Here is a 14,698-nt window from a genome sequence, read left to right as displayed (position 1 = left end):
AAAGAAATGAGATTGACAGTAGATTTTTGCGAGTTGCAATATCTCTTTGCCTCATATTGATATTTTATGTGACCACGATTGAAATATTTTTTTGCAATAGTTCTTTCTTTATTAAGAACTATTTCTTGTTGAATGGGTCGAAGGCAGAGCGTGCGCATTGTTATTCGGATAGTATGAATACCGCGTATATAAATGTAAGGGCGCTTACGACGCTGTCTCAGTTGTAATCGCGTCGCGACGCGAATATAAACTTACCGGAATCCCACTGTTTCCAGGTGTTTCCCCTAATACGTGTCGACAAAGCGCCCACCAAGGACCACGTTGTATGTTCACAATGTAAATTGGTGTGTTGTTTAGATTGCATGATCGACAAAAAATATTTACAAAAGGGGATTTGCATGCGAAAATTACCACTTGCACGTGACACTTTGTAGATTTCTAAATCCGGATTGTGAGGAGCTAATAAATTTCATGATCGGGAAATTTAAGCCCATTGAAAGTTAATTCAAGGGATCATGACAATAATTAAACTTGTCGGAGAATAAATTAAGAAACTTGCAAGAAACTTTCAATTATGCGACGAATTACTATGACAAATTAGTGTACAGTAGTTGGTAATTAGTGAGACTGAAGGCATTGAAAGCTCTGTTCGTTAGTAGGTTTTCAACTATTTTAATCAAATCTTTTGTCTCTGTTGAATTTGTTTTATGCTTTGCTCAAGAAAAGGACAGTCGGCTTAACCCAACTAGCAATATTCTTCCTGAAACTAATGAATTCTACTCTGTTCGCTTGATCGATTCTTTAATTACGTGGCTAGACTACAAGATTTCCCATATTGCTGTCTTTTAATTAAAAACTTGGTAAAATCGACCTAAATTTACTTTAAAAATAATTAATAAACTCAACTTAGCGTAGCCACGCCGCGCCGCTAAGGTGTCAATTGTTCCAAATATAAACACCAGAATCGCATTCAGCATTACAAGAAATACAAACAAATCTTTGACGTCTTTGTTGCAACACTATCACAATAAGTTTAGTTAATTGAAACTCACGAAAAGTTAAAAAGTAATAACGTTAGCAAATAAGCTTCTAATTGCATCTTGTTTAAGAGGAGCATAAAGTGAAGGAACTACAGTGTAAACTTTAATGACTAGAGGAAACAACCAGTTTTTCTTAAAGATAATTAAGTTGCTTTTATAATTAAAACTCTAAGCAGTACAAGTAATTACATTGTAATAACTATTTTAATGAAGAGGAATAATTAATTATTCTCTCTTCTCGATTGCATTTTTGGCGGAGGCGCCGGAAAATTCCGAGCGTCTTGAGTCGAAGGTTAATAGGGACCGCAACGGAGAAATTGAGTCGAGAGAATATGCACCTTAATCAGCACTAGTCGAAAATGCGATCAGTGGAAAAGTGCACGTCGGTAATGAGTATTTTCGAAAAAATTGCCACAGACAAGTCGAAGAAGAATTCTCGTTTGTTTCGCGAACACATAACGAGTTCAGGCGAAATCAACTCCTTTTTGTTGGGCTGCAGCAATAAAAAACCACCAAACAGCTAACGAACACGGCTAAAATCTAAGAGATGTGTATCGAAGTGTGAAAGAGCTGGGTGAGGATAATAAACTATCGATGTGTATCTCTAAATCGTAGAAAAAAAACGTAAAGTACGAAGCTTTTATGGAGGCTTCGATAAATCCGGTTTTGGGCTTTCCGGACGTGCATAATTTAAGCAGGAGCTAGTTTTTGAGTGGGTGGCAATTTTGGTTTGCATAATGCTTATGATGTTTAAGGAATAATAAATTTTTGATAAAATTTTTCAAATATATAAAAAAATACTTTTTGTAAATTTGTTTTTTGTAATTCGTTACTAATTTTTAAAAAAATGCTGGAATAAAACACTGGTAGGTATTATAAGTTTCAACAATTTCAGACTGTTTCACAAAATATTCAGCATTTTTATATTTATTTTTATGAAAAACACAATTTCCAATAATAAATTGATTAAATTGTGAAAAAACAGAAAAGTAAAAATAATACTGCAAGCTTGTTAACTTTATAATTTTAAGATGGTGCACGGATATGTTAAATATATAACTTAATGTTTTGAAACAACATAGTTTTTTATGGGCTATTGCCCATATATAAATCTATAACGATCGGTTATTTTTTGGAAAGGAACAATATTTACATTGACTTGACTCGACCCAAGATCAACAACTTTGCGTATCCTCCAAAAACACCAATTTGAATTTTCGGAAAGTTCGCGTGCCATGTTAGGACTCCACATTTACATTTGGTACTAAGACAATAAATTTGCGTTCAATAATTTCGTGAGTGATCTGGCAATGTGGGAGATTCTCTCGGTCGATACGAACCCACATAAAATTCAACTTGTATCATGGTAGTTGAGTTAAATTTCTCAAGAAATTTCCACACAATATTTTATATGTGGGATTTATGAGCATACAATCTACTTTAATCCATGTGTTTCCCTACTTTCTACCGGTTATGACGTCATCAGATCATCATAAATGTTAAATGTTGGGGTGGATCTGCAAACTGAGCTGTGAGGGTCGCTAGAACGTCATCAATCTTTGTCGTGAATAAAAATTGATTTCTTAGAAGTGACACCTTAACGCCGACCGAAATGTTAACTTAGCCATTAGCGACTGTATTTTAGTTATAATTTAACAGATTTAACGGAGCTCCGGGAATATTGTAATAGAAGCGGCGACGTGACGTCACGAGAAGTAAGCTTTCATTTAATATGGCTTTGACACGTTTTGCTCAAGTGCTCACAGCTAGTACTCGCCCTTTCCTTGTTATTATAATTGTGGATTCGTCCTTTTGAAACGCTCTGGAGAATGTCTTTCGAAGAGTAATTTAACTGATTATGATTGCGATAGTTTCCATTTCGAGGAGGCACGAATGATTTTCTTGTCGAGAATTTAAATGACAGTCAACTAACGATTTTGGCGCGACAACACCCTCTCAGGCTTTTCAGCAATGGACAAGAAAATTCAATATTAACTCCTGGGATAGAACTCCACTTTTTCGCTTTTGTCTTTAACCATCCCTCCTGTTATTCGAGAGGGTGCATTCGAAATAGACAACGGGGAAAATTCGATGACTTTAACTTGAGATATTTTCGTGATGGCTGCAAGGTTGGAATAAGCTGTCATAAATGTTCCTTAAATCTCCATCTACTTCGGATTTCCTATTGTTTTAGAGACAAAYTTGTGGTTGTGCTTGCTTATCTGATATTTGAATTTATACAGAGCAAAATACGAGTAATACTTGTATTTTATCATACACGGAGAAGCAAAGTAAATTTAAACTTAGGGAACAAAAAATTAAATTCAGTCCAAATTTAATAAAACTCTTTATACAAGAACTATAAATGTCTGATTTAGAATGAAATCCTTGACAAGGAGTGACAACTCAATAGAAAATTCATATATTCTTTGATTTGTGCCAGTTAGAGACGAGTCACGAAAAGATGTTAACTGGGAAGTATACTATCTATAGTTACCCGTTTGTATTACATCATGTAACAGCCAAATTTTATTCAAGGTTGCAACACATAACAAATTTTATGCAGCTGTTGAGCGCATTTTTTGTTTGCAATAATTTATTAAGAATATTTTTGATGAGTTAGATCATATAACATTTTGCTAATAAAACTTTTTTTCTAAGACATTTTTAGAGAGTTCTGGTTTTCTTCATATTCATTATAATAAATGATGTAAAATAAGCAATAAAGTAAAAGTAAAAACCTTATTGTAATAATAAAATGCTTGTTTCATTTTAATTACTTAACAAACTAAACCACGATAATTAATAATTTAATTTGTTCTGCAGAGCATTTATATTATTCAATTCTAGTATTATGCTTAGTTTAACTCTAGACAAAACTTCTGTTTTTCTACTCTACTAAAATCAAACTTCTGTAGTATTTTTATTAATGGCGTCTGAATGTTGTTATAAAGTCACAGTTTTACGTTCATTTCATTTTAAAATCATTTAATTTATATTTTACTTTCGTCAGTCAACAAAACAGAGTGTTCAAGAGCAGTGGCGATAAAACTGCACTTACGTGTCAAATAGTGTTTGAAATATCATACAGTGATCGATAAGCCCTRTTTCAAAGACAAAATACCAATCTACTTCTCTAAAATATTATCAAGTTATTAATAATAAAAAGAAAGGAATTTTGCCTTAGACGCTGCACCCTCCATTATGAAATACCTATAAAATTCAAAAGCAATAAAATCGAATTTGGCGGAGGTTTTCTTTGCCGAATGATTATGCCCTTATTGTTTTCTCATCATCTTTGATGTTCACGTGCATTTTGTATCAGCGTACGCGAGGTCGTTGTATTACTGCAGTTTACATTTTCTAAAGCTCTTCAGAGGTTTATCATCGTTTAAAGCGTTGTTTGTTGTAGTTTCATATGTGATTACGGAAAAACACTTATATAGTAATTGCTAAAAGGGCAGAAACACAAGACGAGTTTATGTCAGGATATTTGTGGGGGAATTATGTAGCAAGTTCAATCCTAACGACACCTTATTTGTAATTTTAGTAGCGCTATAAAATTCGAGTCGACAAGTTAGCGCATTTGCAAGAAAGAGCAGTTAGAAAGACACATTTCAATAGATTTACATTTTTTATCAAGAAATCGTAACAAGAAACTTTTCCAGTTTCTGTTTCGTGAAAACAAGAGTGCCAACATAAAACACACAATAAAGCCAACCACCCCATAACTAATTTAGTTTGGAGACAGAGGGGTTGTAGGCCCAGTCGAAATGTGCATCAGACATGCAATTTGATTTTGTTTCCTAGCAACGCCCAGACGTTGGCTATTAGGTGTAAGAAATTTATATTGAAATTGCAAATTGGTCAGATTATTATCGATTATCTCGGTGAAGTAGTGCTTCTATAGAGATATAGATGGACGTTCCTTTTAAAGAATTCAATTTACAACGGCGGCGGACTTCGTTTATTCTTTTATTAAAATGTAAAGCGACGCCAAAGACAATTTTAAAAATTCCATTTTATTAAAGCTAAGCAAATACACATGCATTGTGGCAGATATTATATGTACGCTTGGATATTATGAAGCTCGAGTTTGTTTAAAGTTGGGTGTTATTTGATATCAGATCTAATAATGGGCCCAGTGTGGCGTCGGAATATAACGTTTTTGCCGCTTTACCCTGACATTCGGTATTACTGTTTTATTTAGGAACCGACATGTGATTTGCGTTGCAAGGATGCTTCAGAAATGCAGATGTTAATATTTTATACACTTTTCATAATTATAAAATTATTAAACTAAAAAAACTTGGAACCTATGCCTATCTAGAGAAAAAAATCACTCACACCTCCGAAACTGTCACAAATTCTCTAGAATGTTRTGTGCATTATTTCTTACTGTCACTACTACTTCGTTTCATACATACATAACATCCTAAATTTTCTGGAACAATCAGTTGCTGTCTCTACTTAATTCGATTTGTTCTTAATTCAAGCGGTTTGGATGTAGCGATTGCTCTAACTTTACTAATATGCTAATTTCTAATTTGTGCGTGTAAATACTTGTTAACTTGTTTGGTTTGCAAGTTTCTAAAGTTGAAACAAGTTACTTTTCCTTACCTGCATCTATTATTTCCTTAATCTCTGCTATACCACCTACTTTCCCAAACTTATTTTGTTAAAATAGTTTCACGACACAGTGTTCAACGCAAGTAAGAACCTAACATCTAACCGTTATTTATTGTAGCAGTAAATTATAATACCTTGACTCCTCTTAAAATAATTTCACTCCGTGTAAACACGGAGATATTTACCGAATTGTTTAACATGCAGAATATGATTTATTACCTTCATATTTTACACAATATTTATCTCCCATAAATGTTATTTCTACTATGTAAGATAGGTACGAGAAGGTTTGTGGCATGAAAGGGACAAACAGCGAGATTTAAAATTAAAAAACAATTTTTAATTTACTGCTCAGCAACAAATGGCAGTATTATGTCAAAGGAAGCGTTAGCATTTGATTAAAGTTCAGCTAAATGCAAATTTCTTGGACGTAAAAGAAAAAGTCAATTAAAATTTTAAATTCAAACATCGCTAACACAAAGCTGATGAAACTGCACTAAATGAACGTTCGGGGGCCTACAAAAAATTCGGGAGCATCATAATGTGTATAAAAATACAGCTCTGAGTGTTTTCACTCATAAAAGCCCATATTAATTTTTGTAGCAAGTAATTAGAAAATTTTTTATTTCTAAATTTAATAGATTCATCAAGAACCTAAAATAAACACTATTAGACTATTCTGAACTGTTGAGTTTAGTTAATTAACAAAGTTAAGAGACACTGTTTTAAAAAAGTAGCTTTTTTATGACATAAGATTTTAACATTACGGTTAAACTAATTTCGTTTGATAGGAACGAGTAGCCAGAACTTTCTACAAAGTTATACAGTAATCTGTCATGCAGGGAATATTACACTTAAAATTTTATGCCTGAGTTTACTTATATTAAAATTTTCTCTAAGTTATTGGAAAAGTCAAATCTATGTGAAGATATTTAAAAAGATGAAGGTAAAATATACACTACTCAAGAAAACAAAATTCATAGATGGGCTTTTAAACAATTGAAGGTTTTAATTTATCCTAGAGCAATAACTTTCGGTATACCATTCATATTTAATAGGGTTCAGATCGGGGTTTAGCGTGGGCTTGTTACTTGTGGGTTCCACCCTAAACACATCAAATGGTGACGAGTATTATCATGCATAATACAAATGTTTTCCCAGAATATCGTCCAAATGAAATAAATCAATAATTTACGCCGAAGTTTTTGTTGGGAAATAAAATTTAATTTAGATTTAAACCATTTCGGTCACATTAAGACTTTCAAGTCAAATTTTATCTAAAGCTGGCGGCGGCAGGATCTTGACACCTGTAGAAATCCAGCCCTGTCATCCATCACAYAATTTATCAGATTAACTTTAAAACTGAAAGGAAATAGTTGGCAAACTTTCTCGTTTTATGGGTTTTCAAGTCACTCCAATTCGCGCTAATCTGATTATGGTCGATGGTTGGCGTCAATTTTTTCCAGCAAATGAATCGCTTGCGGTGATAAAATCAATTGCGACGCCATTATTGTCAATTTGTGGAGTTTGCATTTCACTTGGCGATTGTGTATGCATCAGCATTAATGTGACGAAGTGATGCATTTATTGATTCAATGGCCCTAGCCCACTATCGGTTTTTCTAGTCAGCGAGATTTTGCGACGACATATCCATTCCATTAGAGTATCCTAATTTAGGAATGCATGCGCTATGAGAATCTAATACGGAAGAAACTACCACCGGAACGTGATTCTAGGGGCGATTCGCATGGGCGCCGACTCCGCGGGGGTTGCGATAAATAACACCCAGAGTTTATTTATGGCCACAATAATGAGATATGCCCTCAAACTTTTTTGATCAGTTGTCAAACTGGATACAATTTTAAATTTCTATAACATGAGAACTGTTTCTATTCAAGTCTTATCATTAAAGTGTTCCGAGGATGACAGCAGGATTGTTGGTAGAAGGTAGAACTATTATTCAGGACATTTCAATAGGATTTTGGCATTATAGTCTAGTCTCGATGAGTTGGTTGCAAGTTTACTTCGTAGCAATGATAACAGTTTGTTTCCAAGTTTTGTCGACGCAGTCATTTCATTCGAATTCGATTAGTGGATGACTTTGCTAACTACATTGTTGTCYCAGTTAATTACTAAAAAGACTCACTTCTAATTAGTTCTTTAGCCTAATAATTAAATTTCAAGTGAAGTAAAGTTATGCAAGTAAATATACACTTGTGCATTGCGACAGCTTTATTTAAATTTATTGTGTTTGTTGGGGCAAAAATGGTTTTAACTCCATCATTAGCGGCCACTCCAGCCATGGCATGTTTGCAGAATAACGCATAAAAATCAAAGGGGAACGAAATGAAGCTTGACAAGAACCTGCTCAACTCTGATCAAACATCGATCAAGATTCCAACATCCGGTCAAAGTTCAAAGCACTTGAAAGTAGCAACAACTTGTTTACTTCTCGTACATTTTCTCCTCGAACTGTTACAACTTAACATGTTTATGGGGAATTATGCAAATGCAGCCATTTTGTGTGCAATTTTTGCGCTAGTAAAAATACCATAGTGGCATAGTGGTAATTTCGAGTTGGAACTGTTTAAAGTAAAACACTTTCGGTTTCATAAAATTAATCAAGGCACTAGGTTCCATTTCTCCCAAGGCAACACTTTAAAGCATAGGACGAGTCTCTGCAAGATTTGTAGATAATATATGTAAAAACTAAAGTAAGATGTCATGGTGAGGGATTATGCCACCCCTCTGATACTCTCTTAAATTTCGAAACTATACCTGCTTAACATACTTTTGACTTTCATTCCTTGATTTATTTTAGAGATTTTGGAAGGGATTGCTTGTGTAAAAAAGCAAAGAATTTATCTTTATCTCAAAAATTTGACATTTAATTAAAAGATCTTTAGACAAGAATTTGCTTCTTAAATATATTTGAAAGTAATCTGTTTATTTTAGCTGTGATAATTTTTATTCCTTTTGTGTTAAAAAACCACTTTACACGAGGGTTATACGTTAACAAACGGAAAGCTGCAGGGAGCACGTCTGTGAGGAGAATAAATAACAGGTCATCAAAAATCTGTGCTTTTATCTTTCATAAGACGAGGAAAAAATGGGAGTAAAAATGCACGTTTGGATTTTAAAACTTCGCAGCCTCTTTATCAAAATTGTGATTTAGCTGAAAATGAAGATATAAAGAAAAATTATCACTACTGCCGTGTACTATAAACTAAGAATGAAATTTAATTTAAATAACTACTAATAATAAGTAGTTTCCAAATACATTTTTTATGTTCTGTGAACTGCTAAACGTATTATGAAGTATTAATAATTATAGGTAAACTACAAAATGATTGATGTAATTGTACCAGTATTAATTAATGCATAAACACAATTTGTACATTTGTAGTAAAAATCACAAATTTTAGATATTTTTCTTAAAAGTAGTTATCTTGAAATAAAATTTTTGCTAACACATAATATATTATAAATCAGCTCTATTTTATGTACTCAAGGCAGAGATGTTGTGACTAAAACAACTTCAAACGTTTTTCTGCTTTTATTTTTCTTTTGTATTACTTAACATTGTTCTGGTAACTTCTTATTGTCTATTTTGCCACACAGTGTACAATTTTTGCTCACATTTTGTCTTGTTTCAGACCTTACACAGACTAATCATCAGTGAAGTCTTTTCGACTCGGGTAAGTTGGTCTTAGTAAAATCCTTTACGAGCTTGCATAAAATCTGGCTACCCTCTCTTTTTGTTTAGCTTTTCGGACACAGAATCGATTAGATTCATTGTGTGAAGGGTCGAATTGATTCGATTCAGCCTTTTCTGTCAGAAATGCAAAGTATAGGAATAAATGTGTTGTTTTATACGTCCGGCGCGATGCCCTATAAATAAATGAGCGTTCGAATGATTGGGATTCCCATTAATCCCGGTCACGTTTTGGTCTGTTTGTATGTTTCGAAGCCTCGAATGGTGTTAAATTAAGAGCTACATTTATATGTATATAAGGATAATTCGAATTTGTATAATTTCGAGATATACGTGATGATCAAAATACGCTTCATGCCCGATGCCTTAATTTCCTATCAAATCTGTTTTTGAGAGGCTTATCTCATAATTGGCACAGTGTTGCAGCTGCAGACTCCCACTTGAATATTTCGTCGAGTTGAAATTTTTATTAAATTGAGTTTCTAACACGTAACTTGAGCGAACAAGTTAACTGCGTAACACGTGTAAACTTTCCGGATATCCTTGTCATAAAATTGAATTTCTCAATATTTTTCGCTATTGAAAACTTGTTTCATATTTTTGTTTCTCGTTTTTTAATACCGGGATATAAATTATGGACTTTTTCAGAGAATGGAATTTATTACTTTTATTTTTCTTTATTTTTTCAAAGCTTCAGGGAAACCTGAACGGCCTCAAAGTCACAACACAGGCATGTACTTAATTTTGTAAAGTGCCGCTTAAGTTAATCTTTCGGGATTTTGCTTAGGGAAATAAATAAAACCCTAATGGATCCTGAAATGTTTCGTACCTTTAAGAATACATCTTTTTAAATTTATGAACGGGTGGCCGCATGCTGTTGCAATTTCCCATCGAAAGTAATTTAACCAAAGATTAATTTAATAAAATGTATTTTTTATTAATTCTTGAGTCGAATTTTAACTAATTAATTTAAGTAAAAGCCTTGTGTGAGGGCTGAAAGCCTGGAAGAGGTAAAACGTTTGCTTTCGTTGGTGATTAAATAACCCACTTGCAACCATTTTTCTTATTTTCTCATGTAATAGAGATCCGAAAAAGCGAATAATGTTACCCTCGGTCCCTTTATGTGTTCTTTCTGAAAGGGTTTTGTGCATTCTGTGCAAATATCAAGGAGTTTGGTGTTGCTGAACCACATGCTGGTCCCATGAGATGGAAACAGAATAGCAAATTGTCCTCTGTGTTGTGGTAAATTTTCTCTGCTTTCCGGTTTGTGTACGTTTTCGCTTTTTGAAATCACACGATTAGTTCCTTAGTAGAAAACTCAATAAACGAATTAAAATGCGAATATGGAATAAGTTGAAAAAGTAATCGGAAGTTGAGATTTTTCTCGCCGAGCACGTTTTATTTATTTTATTGCTTTAGAATTCAAAGCATAGGAAACTTTACTGATTTGCATTTATGCTATATTAGAGTGTTTGTTACTTTTATTGAAAATTGTGGGAACAAGTTTATAATTCAAACTTTATCTAAATTCAAAAATGAAAAACTGATTCTAAGACATATGTGTCAGGTGATTGATTGATAACTGAGTCTGTAGGTTTGCTTTCAAAGAATAAGGTTAATACAATTACAAAAAAAATCATGCYTATGTATGAATCAGCACTCTACCGAATTTGGTAACAACCCAGAATAGCTTTGCGTTGACTCTTTTTATGTCGATATTTTATTCTGTGTAAAACTTTTATTGTGTATTGCGAGTCGTCGATAAAAAGTTCAAAAACTTTTTAATTAGAATTCTTTAATGTARTAAAAAAATTGGCCGTTGTATTAMCATTGTTGCTGTATCTTTAAAAATCATCTAATAAATGTTTAAAATTTGAATGAATTTACACTTTGTATTCAACTAGAGCCCAACGTTAGGTCTGGTGTACGAATCGGTGATCTCAATGTAACGATAGCAATATTGTTATAGCTTTTCTTGACGTTAAGCTACTTTATCGCTTATATTTTTCAGGGTTTATATATTGATATAGAAAGAACTTTATCTAATATTTTTCCTTTATATCGTAATTCTAAAAAAATTCAGATATTCTGAATTTTGAGGCAACCGATTTCAATCGTCGCAAATTCCGTATGCAAGGATAAAAATTCTCGGATAAAATTGCAACTACATTGTTTGGTAATAGTAAAGTTGCAAAGAAACGGCGACAAACTTCCGACTCCTTTCTATTTTCTSCCAAGCGCGCTAAAGTAAAACATATTGAAATTTAAATTTCAGCTTTGAAGGTTTGTGTATAGTTTGCTCAGGAATTTAAACCAGCCGGAGTTTATTTGAATTGATTAAGAAATAAATAAGAATATTTACATGTAAAATCTCGTTTCCAAGGATTAATTAGACGGATGTTTATCGAAGGATTCTGGTAAAAACACTTTTTTGTTTTACTAAAAGCAATCACTCTTTTACCGTATAATTAAACTGTTAGTCCAAGCACACTTTTGCATGTTAATCTCTAGCTGCCATCGTTTTCACTCGCATTTGAATAATCCGAGAAAACGACGGATTTTTATTTGTATAACTCGAATTATTCAAAAATCTTCAAGAATGTGCCATTTGCATTTTAATGCAGGTTTTAGCTCCGCACCAGAGTGTTTTGTTTGTCAAGAAGATTAAGAGTTTAATCAAAGTTGCATCCTGTACTCCRCCACGAAACGATGGCGTCCTTGCTTCACACACTGCATACAACTGGGATTGCAGAGGCGGCAACCGCAAATTTAGTTAATAAAATTACACCAATTCTAAGCAGCTATCACAATTTTTACTAGTCAATCCAAGTTTACTTGTTTCTTTTTTGCCCGTTTTGAAATTGGAATTGTATAATTTCTTTAAAAAAAAATAAACATATTTTTATTATTTTTAAATGTTTTGTTTCATACACCTTTAATCACTAATTATTGAGTCGGTGTTGAAGCTCATACGCTACTGTTGGCGTTTCCCCTGAAATATTAACTCTGCAATTCAGATTTAGATCAACAGACCATTCTCGGTAGTTATTTTTATACTTCCACGTATTTTTTACGATAGCAGGGCGAAACATTTTATGTATATAAACGTTGAGGCAGTAAACTTGTAAAAAGGAAAGGAAAATGGGCGTAGACCATCGGCATGCAAATAGACGACGCTCATACATCACGGTCTTAGCACGCGTCGCGACGTTGTAAGAGGGGTCAAGAGAGCAGGTCATGGAAAAATGGGGGTCTGAGGGTGGCCAAAAGAGGTCAACTAGAAAAAAGGAGCTCTTCTTGAGGCAGTTTCCACGCAACAGAAAAATTCTATTAACATCAATATTCATCGGACGACAAGAGATCCAATTGAAATAAGTGTCTCGTAAAGGAGACAAACGTCCTAATGAATCAAATTAATGTTTTTAATTTAATTTGACACGTCCAGAACGATTACGTCTTGTTCTAATTACAGACGAAACAGACGAAATAAAGAAACAGCGCGCGATTTTCTCGACGGATTTTCAATGCTTTAACGCACCATAAAACTAATTGAAATTAACTTAAAAGATTTTCAGGTAAAAAAAAGTAAATAGAAACCTTTTCAAACAACTAAAACCCTTTAATATCGATGAATTAACTTATCCTGTTAGAACTTTTAAAAAGCTCCACTCTAAAGTTATTGCGAATTTTGTCTTTGACACAGTGGAATATTCGGGATTAAGTTTGTGCGAGGTCAGTTGGAAAACAAGAGGCAGATAGATATACACCACTAATCCCACCCGCCACGTTTCTATTGTCGACCACAAAGTTGCACAATGCCAGATTAGCATTCATTTAGGACTTGCACTAGAGCTAAAAAAGAAATTAAACAATGAAGGGATTTTGATTCGAGCTTGGTTTTCCTGAAATTTTGGCAGGAAAATTTAATTGTAAATCTGTAAAATAGAACTCTCAGTATCACTGCTTTAATATAATTCTTGGAACAATTTGGGTTAAATAAAAAATGGTTTAATTAAAAAAGCCCTTTTTGAGAATGATAAATTGAAAACATTTAAATGATGCTATTGTGAATTTGAAGTAAAAAAATTTTCACTCAAACTTTTTTTTATAAAAAATAAATTATTTTCAGACTTCAAATACAAAATAATACTAAGACGGATGTATTAAAACATTTTAAGTTGCTGAAAAATCCCATCCCAACAAAAGCGTACAAAATTAAAAGTTTTACGAGCATTTACTTTAAAGTGATTTAGTGAAAAAAATACGAACTATATCTTGGCGTTCATGTGAATTTGTTCGTTCTAATTCTCACATTTTTGCAGTGAGTAATTCGGAATTTCATTAATTACGGGATTAGTGAAGCACGACTCGAGGTATGACAAACTGTCGAGAATAATTATCTTCATATTGCGAGCTTGTCTGGCAAATGTCTTCTAAACCTGAGTTTGAAAAATGAAAGCACATAAAGATAATCGCTTTACAAGGAAATTTAATTCGAAATTCCACGATGTTTGGACCACCTTTCTCTCTTTGCCGAAAATATTTTCTTAAAAACTCACTTTATGGTGTCATTAAGAGTCGCCTTTGTTTTAAATTACGATAACTTTGCCTACTTTTGCATAATCTACTCGTTTGCGGAGACGAAATCTCTTATTGTTGGCATTAGGTGAGTTGTTTAGTTTATTTGAATTGTATGAGAAACAGAATTTGAGAATATAGGAATAGGAGTATTACAGAGGTCTAGTGTAAATACGATACGTAAAAATGAGTAAAAAAGATATAATCCATTACGTTTTATATTCTTGCCGTCACCTTTGGGATGTACAGAGTAAAAGACGTCCGCAGTATTTCAGTTTRAGTGTACTCACTTGGATATTTTATAAAATTCAGGTGCATGCTGTGGTTATCTCCCAGAATTGAAATGTGTAGAACCGGAGGGACCATTAATATCAATAAGAAATAAAGACCCATTTCAGCTGTCGCTCTATTTTTTAAAAAAGCTCAATTCAAAGCGATTGTCCTAAATTCGGCGTAAAATATACCTAATTAAAATTTTGCCTTTAAATTATCTCACGGAGCAGGCTTTAATTTCCGTTTATAAATTAGATGAAAAGGCGTTTCACATTTTTAAAACGGAATTATTTTAATCCGAAATCGTAAAATGACAAACCTCGCGGSTTTGGGAGCAATTAAGATAAATAAGGGAAGAATAAAGTGTACTTAAGTTCGTCGTGTTAATTATGTAGAGGGCTCTACTAATTAACATTGGGAAAGTTTTTTACACAAAAGACCAATCAAGCAAATAAAATTTACA

At 33.2% G+C, this 14,698-nt stretch overlaps 1 protein-coding gene across 1 annotated transcript in view; it reads left to right on the top strand.

Moving 5' to 3' along the window:
- The first annotated feature begins 238 nt into the window (after nt 1-238).
- Nucleotides 239-14,698, top strand: part of LOC123012528 (schwannomin-interacting protein 1 homolog) — a 76,222-nt gene continuing 61,762 nt past the window's right edge. Inside the window, exons 1-2 of the mRNA XM_044410523.1 lie at nt 239-323; nt 9,326-9,367. The gene's annotated coding sequence lies outside the window, so the exon portion shown is untranslated. The remainder of the gene's footprint in view (nt 324-9,325; nt 9,368-14,698) is intronic.

Source organism: Tribolium madens, unplaced genomic scaffold (assembly GCF_015345945.1).
Source record: "Tribolium madens isolate multiple individuals breed KSU strain unplaced genomic scaffold, Tmad_KSU_1.1 Scaffold_96;HRSCAF=242;Tcas5.2_LG5, whole genome shotgun sequence".
Lineage (NCBI taxonomy): Eukaryota > Metazoa > Arthropoda > Insecta > Coleoptera > Tenebrionidae > Tribolium > Tribolium madens.
Note: the sequence above shows the minus strand (reverse complement) of the source record. Positions and strands in the feature narration are given on the sequence as shown.